This window comes from Puma concolor, chromosome B4 (genome assembly GCF_028749965.1).
Source record: "Puma concolor isolate L17-30 chromosome B4, mPumCon1.1.hap2, whole genome shotgun sequence".
Lineage (NCBI taxonomy): Eukaryota > Metazoa > Chordata > Mammalia > Carnivora > Felidae > Puma > Puma concolor.
Genome location: NC_141673.1, coordinates 30,391,007 through 30,408,340, shown reverse-complemented (window position 1 = coordinate 30,408,340; position 17,334 = coordinate 30,391,007). Strand labels below are relative to the sequence as shown.

The following is a 17,334-nucleotide window of genomic DNA, read 5'->3' as shown; positions in this document are numbered from 1 at the left end:
GAAAGTCAAAGCCTGCATTTCTCAGCTTCCCTCACAGCTGAGATTTTCCCAGATCTCCGCTTGAAATTCGGAAGTCAGAAGTCAGGTGGCTGTGCTTCTCTTGTTGCTTTGGGCAGACTTCGACACAGAGAATTCGGTTCTTTGCAGCAAGGCTGTTTCTAACTTCTTGGGTGTTGAGAGGTGGGACACAGAGCATCCCTTTTGCTGATGTGGATTGCAGCTAGGGGGGGTGTGCTCCGGAACGAACGATCGCATTTCCCCTATTTTCTGATCTTCTGATGGCAGAAACAGCAGCTCCCATATAAGCTCATCGTTATATCTGGGAATCACTCTGGACGCGAAGACTAGATCTTGCTCTTCCAGCTCTGTGTGTACCTGTTCCTCTGTATCCGCCACTTTTCTGACAGATGAGCTGACGTGGTTCTGTATCTTCACTAGACCTTAAAATGCTACAAAACGCTAAGTAATGCAAATGGCAGTATTGCCCCTGAGTTTAGAAACAGACTTCACACTTACAAAAAATTCTATCCTAAGAGGAGTCAGGGAAGTACAGTAGATTGAAAGATTCTGGCCTGCTAAATTTGCTCATGGGTTTGGTTTACGTTATTTTAAAATTTTAATGTTAGTTGTTTATTTTTACCAATGTTACATACATAAATAGAATTTTAAAAGTCAAAATTTTTGTTTTTACTAGACTTATAACACAAACAGCAGTTACCTGTGTCTACTTCTCTGAGCCCCATATTCCCTTCTCACAGATGTTTTAGCAATGTCTTCTGGTATCTACTTTTCATCTTTAAATAGCATCTCTATGTTGTTATTTCTTGAGTTTTTCCATTTTATTTATTATCTTCTGACTTCCTTCTATGAAAGATGAAAGCTTACCTCTTCTCCATTTGTCCCTTACCAATGAACACCTTCACACATTTCCTTTCTCCTTTGCTTTTACAGATATCATTTTTTTTAGTAGGAAAAGTCTTTTCTGTTTACATTGTTATGACTATGTCAACATTATTTACAACCGAACCAAGTACCAAATAAGGCTCACATTTCCTTTCTAGCACATTAAAAAATTTTTTTCCTCTAAGGTAATAATTACTTTTTTTAAAAATTGAAGTGTAGTTGACACACAATGTTACATTAGTTTATACTGTTTCATGAATATATTCTTGTCTCATGTCACATTTTCAGGCAATCTTTACATTTAATGTATATATAGTACTTAAGGGTCAGACTATATCACAATTTACTTAACCATTCCCTTATGCAAGCTGCTGATATTTTTGTTGTTAACACATAATGCCAATGGACAGCTTTACATACATCTATGGCCAAATTTCTGACGACGTCCTTAGGACAAATTCTGAAAAGGAGAATTATAAAATCAATGAATTTTAAGGCCCGTGGTACATATTGACAGGCTCAATATTATTATTTAATAAAGAACTTTATAATTATCTTCATTTGGGGGTATAGAAAACTTTTCCAAAATTAGTCCCATTTCTGTTTACTTTTCTTTCCTTAACAGAACTATTGCTGAATGTGAATATACCCATAACTGGCATTGTGAGATCTTGGGACTGAGAAAGCTGAGACGGCAGGAGGAGCTCGGAAGGAGTCACTCTCTGCAAAAAGGAGTAATATGTTACTCAGTAATTCTGGGTAGAGCACTCTCTGCCAAGTAAGTACTGTGAAGTCATAGCCAGGATTCCTAGCTGCTCAGCGTTTACCGAAACCGTCTCTTAGTTTGGTAAAGCACACTAAAAAGGCAGAAAAGAGTATTATGTAAAATCATACTTTGAGTAAAACCCAGTGTTTTGGACTGAACTGTGTCTCTCCTCGCTGCCAAATTCATATGTTAAAACCCTGACACTGACTTTGACTAGATTTGGAGCTGGGGTATTTAAGGTTATATGAGGTCATAAGGGTGGGGCCTACTCTGATAGGATTGGTGGTCGTGTAAGAGGAGGAAGAGCCGCCAGCTAGTCCCTCTCTCTTCATCTCTCTTCATGCCTACACAAAGGAAGGGACATGTGGGGACACAGCCAGGGAATGGGTGGCCATTGGCAAACTGGGAAAGGTGGTCTCACCAGAAATGAGCCCTGTCACACCTTGATGTTAGATCTCTAGCCTGCAGAACTGGGAGAAAATACATTTCTGATGCGTAAACCACCATCTGTGGTATTTTGTTATGGTAGCCTGAGTCGACTAACATGCTCAGAAACTTGAAAATTTGTACTGAAAAAAAAAAAATTGTCTCTTGAGGCCAGGGAAACAAAAGCAAAAATAAACTATTAGGACTACATCGAAATAAAAAGCTTCTGCACAGTGAAGGTAACAATCAACAAAACTAAAAGGTAACCTAAAGAATGGAAGAAGATATTTGCAAATGACATATCTAATAAAGGGTTAATATCCAAAATATATAAAGAATTTATATAAAATATATAAAATTTATATATAAATATATATATATATATAAGTATATATATATATTAATATAAAGAATTTACACAACTCAGCAACTCAACAATGTGAACAATGATAGGGATTTATTCATCTTTGTAATACAAATGGGCTACAATGTATCTTGTTACGGCTCCTTTTTCATTATTTTTATAATACAAATCTTTTAAATTTGAAGACTCAGTTCTTCATTTCAGTCAGTAAAAATTTTTTCTATTATATATTCAACTTTGATTTTGCTCTTTTGATTCAGGGTTCTTCAATAATACTGATGTAGTCATTTATTGAATTTCTATTCTCTGGACTTTATTCCTATCACCTTTAAATTTTTTTCTTTTCATTTTCCAAAAAGCCTTCTAAATTTTGACTTTCAAGTCATTAATTCAATATCTTTTTTGTCTCAGTTTTGCTAATGATTAAGTTTTATTACAGCCTTCTATTTTAGTTCAGTCTTTTCATTTCTAGTATTATTTAAGTATTACCTTATTCCAATTCTGTTTTTATCACCCCTTTTGAATTTTAATCCTAATTCAAAGTTTTTTAATCTTCTGTTATCGTATCAAAAACACCCAGAAGTTTTTTTTTTCTTTCATTGTGACGAGAATTTCTCTTGTGCTAAAGAATGTCATATGCCCTCATGTTTGTCTGTTTCCTGCTTACTCATCCTGTTACAAGGTGTTTGCCAAAAGATAGGGCCTTTGGGTGGCTTCTTATCTGATTATGGTTTATTGGTTGTCAGTATAGCTGACTTTTTAGATTTCCATTTGGGGGCAAATTAATGTTCACAAGTCCTAGACGATTTAAGTGCTGCAGGTTGACTGGATTGAGATGGATTCTATGCCACTCAAAGTATCTATTGTTTGATACGTGTTATTTGGATCCAGGGAGTAAAAGCAAAACTAGAAACCCCATATTTGACTAACAAGATTGTTCTTATTTTCACTTCCGTCCGTAGTACATTACTTGTTGAAGCTGTTTCCAAGCATGCAGTATATCTATTGTCACCACGAGCTCCTCCTGCTACACACACACACACACACACACACACACACACACACACACGTGTCTCATTCTGCAAAGAGAGGCAGGTAACGATGAGGGCCGGGTTGGGGTATAGCACACTCACTCCTTTCAAAGGTTATCTGAGTCCTGAATAGCATCTATTGCCTGGCATTCTGGCAAGTACTGATCCTCAGTCTTTGATCTGCATGACACACAGTGAAAGAAAGCTCATCCTATATGCTTTATGTTGTCAACTTTCTCTATTTAAAGTGGTTGCTGATTATGATTTACAATTCATCTCCCTAGTTCCTTCAGTTAATGGAATTTTCTGTTTCTTGCGGTAGGATGACTGTCAGTTATAGTTTTTGTTGTCATCAATTTTTGTCTTTCTTTTGCCTTCACAGGTATTTTAGCAAGCCATTGGGACAGTCTGCAGCCTGGACTGCTAGTCAAGTGTCAGTTTTTCACTGGATTTCTTTTTTTTTATTTAAAAAAATTTTTTTTTCAACGTTTATTTATTTTTGGGACAGAGAGAGACAGAGCATGAACGGGGGAGGGGCAGAGAGAGAGGGAGACACAGAATCGGAAACAGGCTCCAGGCTCTGAGCCATCAGCCCAGAGCCCGACGCGGGGCTCGAACTCACGCAGCGCGAGATCGTGACCTGGCTGAAGTCGGACGCTTAACCGACTGCGCCACCCAGGCGCCCCATCACTGGATTTCGATTTTAAACATTGGTAGACAAGTTGTGTCCTGGTACCCCTTAATTTCCAATTTGAATATCATCCCGATAAAGTGAGTATATATCTTCCCGCCTTAGCAAACAGGGATACTAGCATCCTCCTCTATTCTGGTGACATAGTTTTATTCTTATTCAGCAATAAGAATAAGAACTAACTGAAATGATGTTAACTATTGTCAGAAAATGCAATTTCATATCAACTATGCCAAAATTAGAATCATGATTTTGATAGCTATTCTCCAGGATTCAGGTCGACAAGACTAATCACCTGTTCAACAGGTCAGTTCTTAAAGTTATCAGAGGTATATTTTACAACGAATTCACTTTTCCTGGGCAAAAAGGGTTTAGTGTCATTCAAAATTGTATTTGGCAGGAGACAAGGTATTTAATAAATGTTTAGGTCAGCTATCAGCTTCTACCTAACTTGAAATTCTAGGCCTGTATTACTTCTACTGTGATACATGATGAGCAGTTGACTTTAGACAAGTATTCACTGAGATATTCAGTAGGATGAAATGTTACTTCTGTAAGAAAATTTTAGCTCTGTAGAGTTCCAGTAGGAAATGGAGTAGTCAGTGCTGTCCCCCAGACTACGAACAGTCCCCCAGTCTGCTGTCCCCCAGTGAGACTACGAACAGTTCTCTTTTTGACAAACTCCTCTGAATTTGTATGGCAGACTTGAACACGTGTAGAAGGAATATGCTTTATGGGAATATATTTGTTAATTATTGCCACATAACAAGCTACCTCAACAGTTAGTAGCTTTAAACAACAAGGATTTAACAAGCTCACAATTCCACAGGTTGGCAATTTGGGCTAGGCTCAGTTAGGCAGTTCCTTTGGTTTATAGAAAGATCGTTCATTTGTCTGCAGTCAGGTCAGCTGGGAGTTGGCTGGTCTGAAATGACTCATTCACATGTCCAACAGATGGTTCACTGTAAGGTTGGGCAATGGGAGGCACCTGGGTGCATCCAGCAGGCTAGAACAGGCTTCTTCACATGGAAGGGCAAAGAGTTCCAGGTAAGGAGGAGAAAGCATCAAGACCTCCTGAGGCCTGGACTAGGAGCTGGCAGAATGTTGCTTTTGTGGCATCCTGTTTTGGGCAAAGCAACAGATAGGGTGGAGAAACTAACCATAACCTCGTAATGAGAGCAGCGGCTAATTCCCGTTGCAAAAAGACAGGTATACAGAGAGGAGTGGAGACTGGGGCTAGTTTGCAAGCTATCAGAGAATTATATCTAATATGGAGGCAGCTTGAAAATCAGTAAGTATATTTGTTTCCTATGACTGCTGTAACAAATTACACAAACTTAAATACAACCCACACTCACTTTTTTACAGTTCTGAATGTCAGATATTTGAAGTCGGTTTCCCTGTTTGAATCAACATGTCAGCAGAGCTGTATTCTTTCTAGAGGCTCCAGGGGAGTCAGTCTTTTGCCTCTTTCATTTTGTGGTGGCTACTGGTGTTCCTTGGTTTGTGGCTCCAATCTCTGCTTCCATGGTTACATTACCTTCTCCTTTTTTTATGGTTAGATCTCCCTTTGCCTCCCTCTTTTAAGGATACATGTGATTATGTTTAGTTCATCTGGGTAATTCAGGATAATTTCTCCATCTCAAGATAAGACTTCATTTAAGTCTTAAGACAACTTAATTACATCTGCAAAGTCCTTTTTCCCCCTACCATATAAGGTAACATTTATAAATTTCACAGCTCAGGATGTGGATATCTTTTGGAGAACCACAGTAAGGGATGCACCTGTGAAATAGTGTCCAGTTATCTAGTATCACATATTTTTTTCCTTGGTCAAAAATAAACCCAAGTGGCAAGTAAATCTGACCTGATTCACCTAAAATTATACAAGAAAACATTATCTTTGTCACTGCAAATTAGGCACCAATAGGATATGGATCTTCTTTCAATCTAAGGCAGAGAATACTTATAGTCCACACATTCAATATTCCTCTATTCTCCAACTTTATGGAATACATGAAGAGCCAGACACTGTTATGCTAGGTTCTGGAAATCCACCGGTGAACAAGAGTTTACATTTTAAATTGCCTTGTCCAATATGGTAGCCACTAGCCACATGAAGCTACTGAACACCTGAAATGTGTTCATTTGATATGCAATATGTCGCCAGTGTAAAATATATGCAAGATAGGGGAGCCTGGGTGGCTCAGTTGCTTAGACATCTGACTCTTAATTTCAGCTCAGGTCATGATCTCATGGTTCAGTTTGTGAGACTGAGCCCCACATCAGGTTCCATGCTGACAGTGTGGAGCCTACTTGGGATTCTCTCTCTCCTTCTCTCTCTGCCTCTCTCTCTCAAAATGAATAAATAAACTTAAACAAATAAAAAATAAATATACACAAGATTTTGAATACTCAACAGGATAAAAGGAATATAAAATATCTCAGTTTTTATATTGTTTTCATATTGATATGGTGGCATTTTAGATATATCAATCAAGTTAAATACAATTTATAAAGTTAGCTGGGTTTCTTTTCACATTAAAAAAACTTTTTTTTCATGTTTATTTAGTTTTGAGACAGAGAGAGAGCATGAGCAGGGGAGGGCCAGAGAGAGAGAGAGAGAGAGAGAGAGAGAGAGAGAGACAGAATCTTAAAGAGGCTCCAGGCTCCGAGCTATCAGCACAGAGCCCAATGTGGGGCTTGAACCCACGAACTGTTAGATCATGACCTGAGCCGAAGTCGGACACTTAACTGACTGAGCCACCTAGGCACCCCTCTTTTCACATTTTTTAATGAGGCAACTGGAAAGTTTAAAATTACATATGTGGCTTGATTTACATCATATTTCTATTAGACAACACAGTTCTAGAAGTCGGGAAAATAGAATAAATGAAGTATTAGGTGCTCAAGGAGGGACTCATGTGACTTTTGAGCTGGGACCTGATTTATATTAAACCATTAGTTACATAAAGATTTTTGGAAACTTGTTCAAGGTAGAGTTAAGAGAAAAAATATTTTCTTGGTTGAAAGGTTTTTTTCAAGTGTAAAACCCTAGTGTGGGGAACAAATTTGGTTGGTCAGACCAAAGAAATCCAGTGAGCATGGAGGAAACCAGAGTAGGAGAACATTGGAAAGAGTAAACCAACCCATTTTAAGGTCAACAGAAAGCTCAAACTCAAAATTTGTCCTATTCAACTTCCTTTGAACTCTCAAATTAGATCATTAATATTTGAGCGAGAAAAGGGCACTATTACTAATGTAGCTGTGTGAACTCCATAAGCCATTCGCTTCTTTGCCTCAGTTTTCCTATCTGTAAAATGGAGTGGCAATAATTGTACTGACCTCATAGAGTTTTTGTAAAGATTAAATGAGATCATGCATATGCACACATTTAAGTGATTTGTGTTGGCTACGACTAGTGTTGATTCTATATCAAGTTAGATCATTAGAGAGGTAGGTATATATTACTTGAATAACTTACAGAAATGCCCTTTTTGGAATATAATTAAACGTGCTATCAGTTTCATCAATGGTTGCTCTGAGAATGGGTCAAGTGCATGATATCTTTGCTTTTCTATTAAACTATCTCTGCCCACCAGGTTATTAAACATTCCTTATAGAAGATTCTGTGTCACAAATTTCTTCTGAGAGTTCAGTACAAAAAAAAGTCTCCTGCTGGATTAGTATATACCATTTTATTAGAAGAGAAGCAAAAAAGAGGCCTAAAAATGTAAAAAAGAGGTAAAAAAAAAGAAGAAAAAGCCCTCATTATTATCTTTCTTTTAAATTGTATTAGCTGATAGGACTCTCAGTTAAATTTCTACTTGGTTTTGGGTTAGTGTAAGTTTATGGGATTTATAATATAATTACTTTCCATAGGCCATATGTATTGTTACAGGCCTTCTTTCATTATTTTAAAAGCTTATGACGTGAGTATTTTATTATATAGTACTTAAATCATTTTAAAAATAGTTTAAGCATAAATTAAATAAAATATATAAAGCATTGGTTCTATGAGAAAATACATTTCCAAGCTTCACAGAACCGAGTCATAAAAGAATTTTTGGAACATAGCCTTTTAGAAGTTCAGGAATTCCTCATATATTTGGGGTGGGGGGTATTCTAAAATATCTTACTAAATGCTCTCTTTAGATGATGTGTTTCCTAAAAAGAGGAACAGATTTAAGACCTTATTGATTGGATGATACATGTTAAGCTTCAAAACAAAGGAACTTTGGAATTAATTTTTATATAAAAACATTATTTGTTGAAGATAAAAAGAAGCCATATGACATTTTTTTTAAATCTAAGGGCACCTTTCTCAGAATTCATTCATTCATTCATTCATTCAGTCAGTCAGTCAGTCAGTCAGTAGGTGCCTGTTAAAGGCCTATTTGGTGTTAGAGCTCTAAATACAGAGATAAACTGAAGTGTCTGTGAGATGAGGCAGGAGTTTTCTGGAGTCAGCTAATGGAGGGCTTTGTAAGAGAAGCATGGTGTGGAGTTAAAATTTCATCCTGAAGACAATGGGAAACCACTGAGACATTTTAGGCACAGAAATGACATGATCAGATTTGGTTTGTAGAATGGACTTTGACAGCTATTTAAGAGATGAATGCATGGTGGGGATGGGGAAACAGGGGCAGGTGGACGGGTAGGATTGTACATAGACCAAATAAGGAGTTTTTTCGTAAGAACTAGGAGAAACATTTTGAGAGTGTCAGTGAGCACAGGAAACAGGGGCCACAAACAAGAAATATTTAGAAAGAATTGAGAGAGAATTTGGCAGAATTGTCTGGAATGACTAAAGCTTCCAACTTGGGCAATGGAGCGGATAATACTGGTATTCATGGGGACAAGGAGTGAGTGATGCGAAGGCTGGTGGGATTTGATACAATACAGCTGGTTTGGGACCTGTTGAAACCGTAATGCCTGTAGGACAGCTGAGTTGTTTGTGGACTTAGTGATCAGGCATGGAGACAGAGATTTGGGAGATATTAAATCATTGACAGTAATTGAGGGCATAGGTATAGATACGATTTGCTAAAAGAGTATACCCACAGAAAAGGTTGTTGACAATGGGACCTTGAGGATTAATAGCATTTAGGAGGGAGAATGGAAGGGAGGGAGCTAATCTAACATGTGAATGAGTCAACAGGGAAAATCCAGAGAATGTGGCCTTTGGAGGGGAGAATTTTAAGGAAGGAGTAGTTTATAATGTCAAATGCTAGAGAGAGGTCAAGTAAGATAAATAGAAAGAATACTTTGGAATCTGAAATTAGAATATGGCATCAGAACAAGTTGAGCAAAACAGAGGTGGTGAAAACAGAGTCGGTATGAAAAATGAATGAGGGATGAACAACTGGGAGACCATGAGTTTAGACTTTGGGTTCTGAGAGGGAGAAAGGAGAGCTGTGGTTAGTTGTGGGGGGACACAGGGAGGAGGCAGAATTGTTTTATTACTGGAACTGGGGACTACGACTTTCTGTTGAGTAAACCCACAAGTGAAGAGTGGATATTTGGTGGCAGAAAGTCCCTGATGTGGGACAGGGAACCGGGTCCAGACCAGTACCTTTCCATTTTAATTCTGTTGAAACGTTATATAGCTCCACAATAATAGGGTAACTTACATGTGTCCTTCATCAATTAATAATCTTCATTTATAGCCGATGGGAATTTCAAGAAATGATTAATTTTCATTATACTTTCAAAAAGAATAATATCTATCGTCATGGCCCTCATAAAAGTCTTTGGAGTTCCATTTTTTTCTCTACTCATTCTTCAGATTTTATGACACACTAGGATTTGCTCTCCATTAATTCAACCAAAATTATGCGTAGCGTCAGGGATATGATGGTGAGTGAAATGCAGTACCTGCTTTTGAGACACACAGGGCTTCTAGTTGGATCTGGGTACCTACCTAGGTACTTGTGATTACTGCTGGTGATAGCAACGTGATGGTAACATGCTGGTGATAATGATGTGGTCCTTAGTCCATTTGTCTGTTTAGTATGATTGTGGCAAAATAAAGTGTCAAATTCTCTTTTGCGTGTTCTTTTATTAGAAGTTCTAGGAAATAGTCCTGTAGAATTGTTCATATGCAAATGAAGTAGTACTATTAAAACACAAAACAATTCTTCACAAGAAAGTGCTTTTAAGGACGTCAGTTTCTTTTTGTCCTTTTTCACTGTTAATTGAGTGTCTTGAGGATAAGGATCTTGTCTGGTACTTTACTTTCAAGATATGCTATATTGGGAAATGCACAGTATTTAGGACTCAGAATACCTGGGGTCAATTAGTAATCAGCCGTGTAACTTACCAGCTGAGAGACCTTGAGGACATCATTTAATTAGCATCCAGAAAATGAAGATAACACCTGTCTTGCCTACCTCTTAGGGTTTAAAGAAAAAAAAAATGTTTTTCTTTAAACAGTCCAACACATGAGAGGGTTCTTTATAACTTAAAAGGGCTGTGTAGTTGGTTTGGGAGGGTCCCAGAATCCTAACGTCCTATAGTTCTGCTGATGCCTAAAGTTTTTCATGTAGGGCAGATAATAACTTCTCTGTTTTGCCTCCACAGATTGGAGTTGGGTTCTGTCCTTTGTAATGGAAAAAGTCCTGACTTACCACCTGAGGCTTGGTCTGAATCAGATGAAGGTGGCAACATGGCTCAATAAAACTAACACATATAGAACATCTTCTGGGGAGCGAGCACAGAGCCAGGAACTTCCCCAAATACTCTCGCAGGGTGCAAGGGTGGCAGTGCGGTGTGGACTGACTGGACACTGGGAGGCCAACTGTGGAAGCTGAAGGCAAAATTGTAATGATGCCCTGCCTGGTTGTGCTCAAATTAAACCTCTGACTGGTTACGTTCTAGATCTGCTGCCCCTGGTGGGAACACAAGTGTGTTCTTATCGAGAGAAAGAAATGGCTCTTCCATTATCAAGAGTCAAGACTATTATTTAAGGAAAGAGATATGCGGATCAAATTGTAGAAGCTGGGAATTCTAGTTGGTTTGGGGGAGCAGAATAGACTTTGGAGGGAAATGAAATCAGGCTTCCCTGTGGTAAATTAGCAGTTACAGTCTTGTACACGAGAAGCTGAAAAGGAATCATCCACCAGGGCCGGATCTCTTAAGAAACTAAATACCCTGGCTACCCAGGGTACTCTTTCAGACGGCATTAATGATTGACAGTACCTGTGGAATGATCCATGTTGTATGTACATCATTCTGTAATTAAAGTTTTCTTTTGCCCTCTCTTGACTTCTGTGACTTGACACATATTGCTTACCTTGTACACATAATACTAGCAGCTTCTGTATTTTGAAAGGGCTTGGATTCTAGATATGAAGTCATTGGTCATTAACTTTTTGTTAAGCACCTGCCAAAACATAACCACGTAGATGCTTAATGAGTAACAGCATTTGCCCTGAGCTTATTGATCCCATGGAAAGGTTTTGGCACTCATACCTATCAAGTCATATGTACTTCAATCAACATATCCTTACCAATTGTGTCTCCTACTTTTGGACAGCGTCACCTCTTTCCATATCACTACAGTAAAAAAATACAATTGCGCTTACAAAGAAATGCAATTTCTCCCACAAAAACTAGTTTCTATGGAATTACATGATCAAGCATGAATACGTTAGGACTTGTGGCCTATCTCCTTTCAGGAGACAGGCCTGATGTTTTTATGCCTTGCCTAGTTCCACGGCTCATGTAAATAATACTTACCAAGCAGCTAGAGCCCTTAGCTAGCTGCATGCTTAATCCTACTGAGGGCTCAAATCAGGTTCACCCCTGCAAGTGTTGGCAAATGTCCAGCAGAGAGTGAGGCTGTTTTGATCATCTTATCTCATGTGAGGAAGCACAGCAGGAATGGGTAAGAAGAGCAAAGACTTTGGAATCCTACAGAGCAGGATCCAGACACAAAGCTCTCCTTTATCCTAACTTCGAACCTGGGCAAGTCACTTCAACCCTTTAAGCCTCAATTTCTTCATCTGTAAAATGAAGGTTGGTTGAACCACCTCATTGTTCTAGGATTAAATGAGTTAATAGAGGTATAAATAGCTTAACAGAGTGACTTCTACGGGGTAATCACAGATAACTACCACTGGCTATCATTTCTGGCCCAGGGGTAGATCAAACAAAACTCATATGGCTTTGTCAGATTCTTGTCTCTAAATTAAATCAATGGTTCTAAACTGGGGGGCAATGTTTGCCCTCCCACTCCTATTCACAAAGACATTTGGCCATGTCTGGAGACATTTTTGGTTGTCCCAACTCACAGCGGGGGTGGAGAGGGGTGGAGAGGCTGCTACTGGCATCCAATGGGTAGAGGTAGGGGGATATTTCGTTTGTAAACTTCGGGGATTGCATAGACAACCCTCCCATCCTTGTTCCCCCTTAGTGAGGAATTATCTGGTTCAAAATGTCACTAGTGCTGAGATAGAGAAACTCTGAAGTAAATGGAAAGGAATCCTTCCACAGATGAGTCACACATCAATCCTCATCAAAAAACCAGTGTATCAACAAATACTTGCCGCTCTTGTGTTCCAGGTATCATATCATCAGCTTTTTGCAGTTTATGCAGCATCTTCTCATATATTAATCTACTCATTCTGACAAAAGCCCTGAAAAAACAAGCTGGGCTGGCATGAACCACCCCCCTCACCCCCTTTCTCTGCTGCAGACGAAAAGTCAGGCTGAGAGGTTGACTTTCTTAGAAAAACACAGATGGTAATTAAACCCAGATGTTGAGTCCCAAATACAGTGTTTCTGCCATTCTCACATGCCCCGCATTGCATTTCTGCGGGGAATGCAGGAGACATTTTAGACATGGTTCCTCCCCCAAGATTTTTACTCAACTGTTAGGAGATTTGCACCCATGAACACTTATGTATACATCCTGGGCTATAATAGATGCACGTTCCACCTCCCATCCCCATCCCTTCAGGGTTGAGAGTCCTGCCATGCAGCTCACCTGAAACCAGTGTTTTCTTTTTCCCAAATCTTAGAGGGCTGTTTTGCAACAAAAATGTAGTAACTTGTCTGAAAAACCAGGGTGCTACCCTTCTTTACAATCTGTACTTTCCTAGCATATGCCATCATGTTCCTTTTTCCCCACCAGCCCTCCTACATAGCCCAGATGGTGCCTGGCCCGCTCCTGCAAACTTCTGATTGCCTCTATTTCTTTTTCATGCTGGGCGGCTTCTGAGCTCTTCTAATGCGGAGCTGAGATTCACCGATACTCTGTCCAACTTAATGCCCAGATGTTAGAATATTCCAAAACGTAACCTGTTTTGATGTTAACTTTGTTCTTCTTGGCTCAGCGGCTATCAACATGTCAGCACCTGCAGATTATTTCATGAAGTTTTGGAAAGTCCTGATTTTTAACTCAGATTTTATGGAAGTTAAAGGAATTAATTTTAGAAAAAAATAAGACATGTGATGTCTTGCCGTGGCGTAGTGGCCTGATATCTCTAAAGAACAACGTACCTTCCTCTTTTTATAGGCTGCGTTTATGCTGTCAAATTAGCTTGAGATTATTTTTACCAAATAAGTAAAACTGATTCTAGCTGACACTCAGTCACAAAGAAGTTTTAATACCTAAGCTAGTAAAAAAGCAGCTCAAACATCAGGTAATACTCCTTAACCACAGAGGAAATAAACAACTCAGGATTAATTTAGTGCATATCTATTAGTATCTATTATCAAGAAGTTATCAAAAGACTCTTAGAAAAGTCTTTTCATGAGTTCTTTGAGGAGGATAATAAAATTTACCCTGGCATTTCTTATTCAAATACATGGAACCATTGCTAACACCAACATTAGCAAATACTCTATCAGTATACGATACTTCAACCAACGACATAAAGTTCACAACTGCTTGTACCCCAAAGGGGACATCTTTGTTTATTTGTTCCTATGTTTATTTTACTTTGGAAAACATACCTTAATGAAAAGCACTGAAAGTCCAGTGGTGCTTCACAGACAAATGACTTGGAACGATATAGACCCCCAAGCTGGCTTTTTTTTCCTGCCTAAGGACATGCCGGGAAGTGGAGTGTAAAACACAATCCTTCTTGATTTATTTTTACTTGGGTGGCTTTGGAAGTTACTCAAAACTTATGTGCTCCATAAAAGACAGAACCGAAAGTGTACAAGATGCAACTCAAGTGGAAACTGCCAACTAGAAATATTTTCCAGAGTCTGCTCCTGACCCTCGTGGTGGGCTAAGTCACCCTCAGAGTTGATCACACAGAGACATGCTAAGTCATGCCCACACAGGAAGGATGCACACGACACTCTTCTCTGAGTAGTCCTTTCTTATGTTCTTGCCTTGCTGGGAGCCCTTTTGTAGCTTCTGATTGCTTTAAAGACTTTAATCCCTAACATGTCATACGGTCCTACAGAGATCTTTTTAGATCTGGTCTCTGACTGGCTCTCCAGTTCAGCTGACATCACCAAAACAGGCAGGTGTGTGCAGGGAACTGTGCACAGTTGACTCATTTGCAGAGTGCCCACTCTGTTGCAGGCACAGGGCTTGGCACAGCTGGCCGTCATCGTCAGAGCAGGAAGAGGGGAGCAGGGGATGGAGGGCACAGCATTGGGCAGGGCTGCGGAGACTGGTTCTGGAGGCCTTCTATGTCAGTTGAAGGAACTCAAACCTCATTTTATCACCTTGGTGACAAAGGACTTGTTTTTGTTTTTGTTTTTATGACCTCTTTTTTAGGCATCATTGAATAAATGTTTATTAAGAATTTTCTGGAGCTCCTGGGTGGCTCAGTTGGTTAAGTGTCAACTCTTGATCTTGGCTCAGGTCATGATCTCACGGTTCGTGAGTTCGAGCCCTGCGTCGGGCTCTGCTGATGGTGTGGAAGCTGTTAGGGATTCTGTCTCTCCTTCTCTCTGCCCCTCATCTGTTTGTGCTCTCTCTCTCTCTCTCTCAAAAAAAAAAAAAAATTATCCAAGGCATGGTGCAGTGATACATACTCCATGATACAGTACAGAACAAGACATTTTGATTCCTTTCGTATGGAGCATGTGACCAGATGAAGGGCAAATAAATGGAAAAGCGACATGTTAAGAAAAACACAAACAAGAGGTCGAAATAAAAACCACCAAGAAAGGTTCCCACTTTTGATAAAGTACCAGGAAAGGCCTCACTGGGAAGGTGATACTTAAGTGGCTGCACAAGATGAGTGACCAACTCATCTTCAAAGAGAAGAAAGGTGAGCATTCCAGAAAGAGAGAATGGCAAAGGGACAGTTACACATGATTGCAGGAACAAGAGAGCAATGGGCTGGATTTCATAGGGTGAAGAGGAATACAGTATGAAATAAAGCACGAAACTGCAAAGACAAAAGCGAAAAGATGCAGGGAGTTGTAAACTCTGCTAAAGAGTTTGGATGTTGTTCTCATTTGCTCTTTGGGGGTAGGACACAGTGTTTGTAACATGGTTATGTGGCTTATCTGATATGTATGTGTTACAAATATGATATATATATTTCTTTGGGTACAACCGTAAAATATCTAAAATAAACTGAGAATGATTATAATGAATCTTTCTGTGGAAGTGAGTCTAAATGTGTATAATTTTTAAAGGAGCCATTTTATCTTTCGGCTTAATGGGGAAAAAAAAGGAAAAATAAATACCATTTTCATCGGTATTCTAGGATCAACTTATTAACATCTTAATATTCCAGCTAATCATTGGTAGCTGAGACTATGAAAGGGGTTTGACTTCCAGAGAGAATTTCTGAAGTTTTGGTTAAGCAATCTGAAATTCATATCTCTTTCCTTTAAGCTACCCATCAATTTTATCCTTCAGTGTATGTCACACTCAACAGAGAAAACAATTCCGTAGAGCTGTATCCGAAGTCAGGGAGGCTGAGATCATTTACAGCCCAGCCTCTTAGATAAAGTTTCATTCTCTTTGGTGCAGGAAGAAGTTAGGTCTCATGATGCAGCCTGGACCATTGAGATTTTGACCGCAACAGGGTTCTAAATACATGTTATGAGTAGACTCTAGATGTTAAAGAGTGACTTGAAAAATATCTATACAAGTCTTATTTTCTTAGATAGCACCCCCCCCGTTAAAAATATTGGTTGCCTTACAATGTAATGATTCTAATATTAAATAGTAATGCGAGCAAGACCTAAAATTTTTGTTTGTTTGTTTGTTTGAAAGCTAAAAGGCCGCTTAGACAAATGAAAAACTCATTTACCTACATCTGGAGTATATTTAATAGAGTGAAAAAGAGCAATGACTCCAGCTTATCACTAAAGGCTGAATAAAAATTACCTGCCATCAGGTTTAAAGCTTTGTTAGTGTCCAGCTAAATTTATAACTAAGCCATTAGATCCTATGAAAAATGACCACATTTGATGATATTTTATTCTGAACTTTCTCCCAGGATTCTTTTATTTCTTTGTTCCAAAAATGATCCATATAATACTGAGAAAACTTTATTCCATTGTCATTTCCTCATTAATGAGATTCTGATTTAACAATATAGTGAAATTATAATAAAGAGTGGATTTATTATAAACTATCTTGTATGTGTGTCATATAATATACTGAGTAGGTCCCCATGAAGCCATACTTATCTAATTATAATGAGGCCAACTCCTTGAAGAACACATGTTTGTGTCTCATATAACTAATTAATGAAGACTGAAATAATTGATGGTGAAGGTAACAGAAGTATACCAGTAGGTACTGAAGTTTATCTCCGTTTTCACCATTGGTTCTTTATCTGTGCTACTAATATTGAGTAATTAGACAAAACAATAGCTCTATTCACTTGCTATACAAATGGTGTGACATCCCCATGGAACACACTGTATAAGATGAAAAACCTGAAAATAAATGATGAATGGGGGATTCCTATAGAAAACTGAAATTGCTATTAGGCGGTTATTTTGAATCGTTTTCTTAGATTCGCAGATCACAGTGGTCTGTTTTCATGGATAAGAAAGTAATCTAAGATCCCAAGCTCAGTTTATTCATTTTTAAATGATTGGAGCTTTCACTTTCCTTCAACATGACACATAACGACTGCACTGATTGATCCTTCCAGAAGTATAACAATCTTCATTTGCATGATTTGGAAACTTAATAAATTCTAAAACCTCCTAGAAC

At 38.6% G+C, this 17,334-nt stretch overlaps 1 long non-coding RNA gene across 1 annotated transcript in view; it reads left to right on the top strand.

The window, feature by feature from the left end:
- LOC147578999 (uncharacterized) overlaps window positions 1-11,447 on the top strand; it is a 40,874-nt gene extending 29,427 nt beyond the window's left edge. Inside the window, exon 3 of the long non-coding RNA XR_015253112.1 lies at window positions 10,764-11,447. This is a non-coding gene — a long non-coding RNA (uncharacterized LOC147578999). The remainder of the gene's footprint in view (window positions 1-10,763) is intronic.
- The last annotated feature ends 5,887 nt before the right edge of the window (window positions 11,448-17,334 follow it).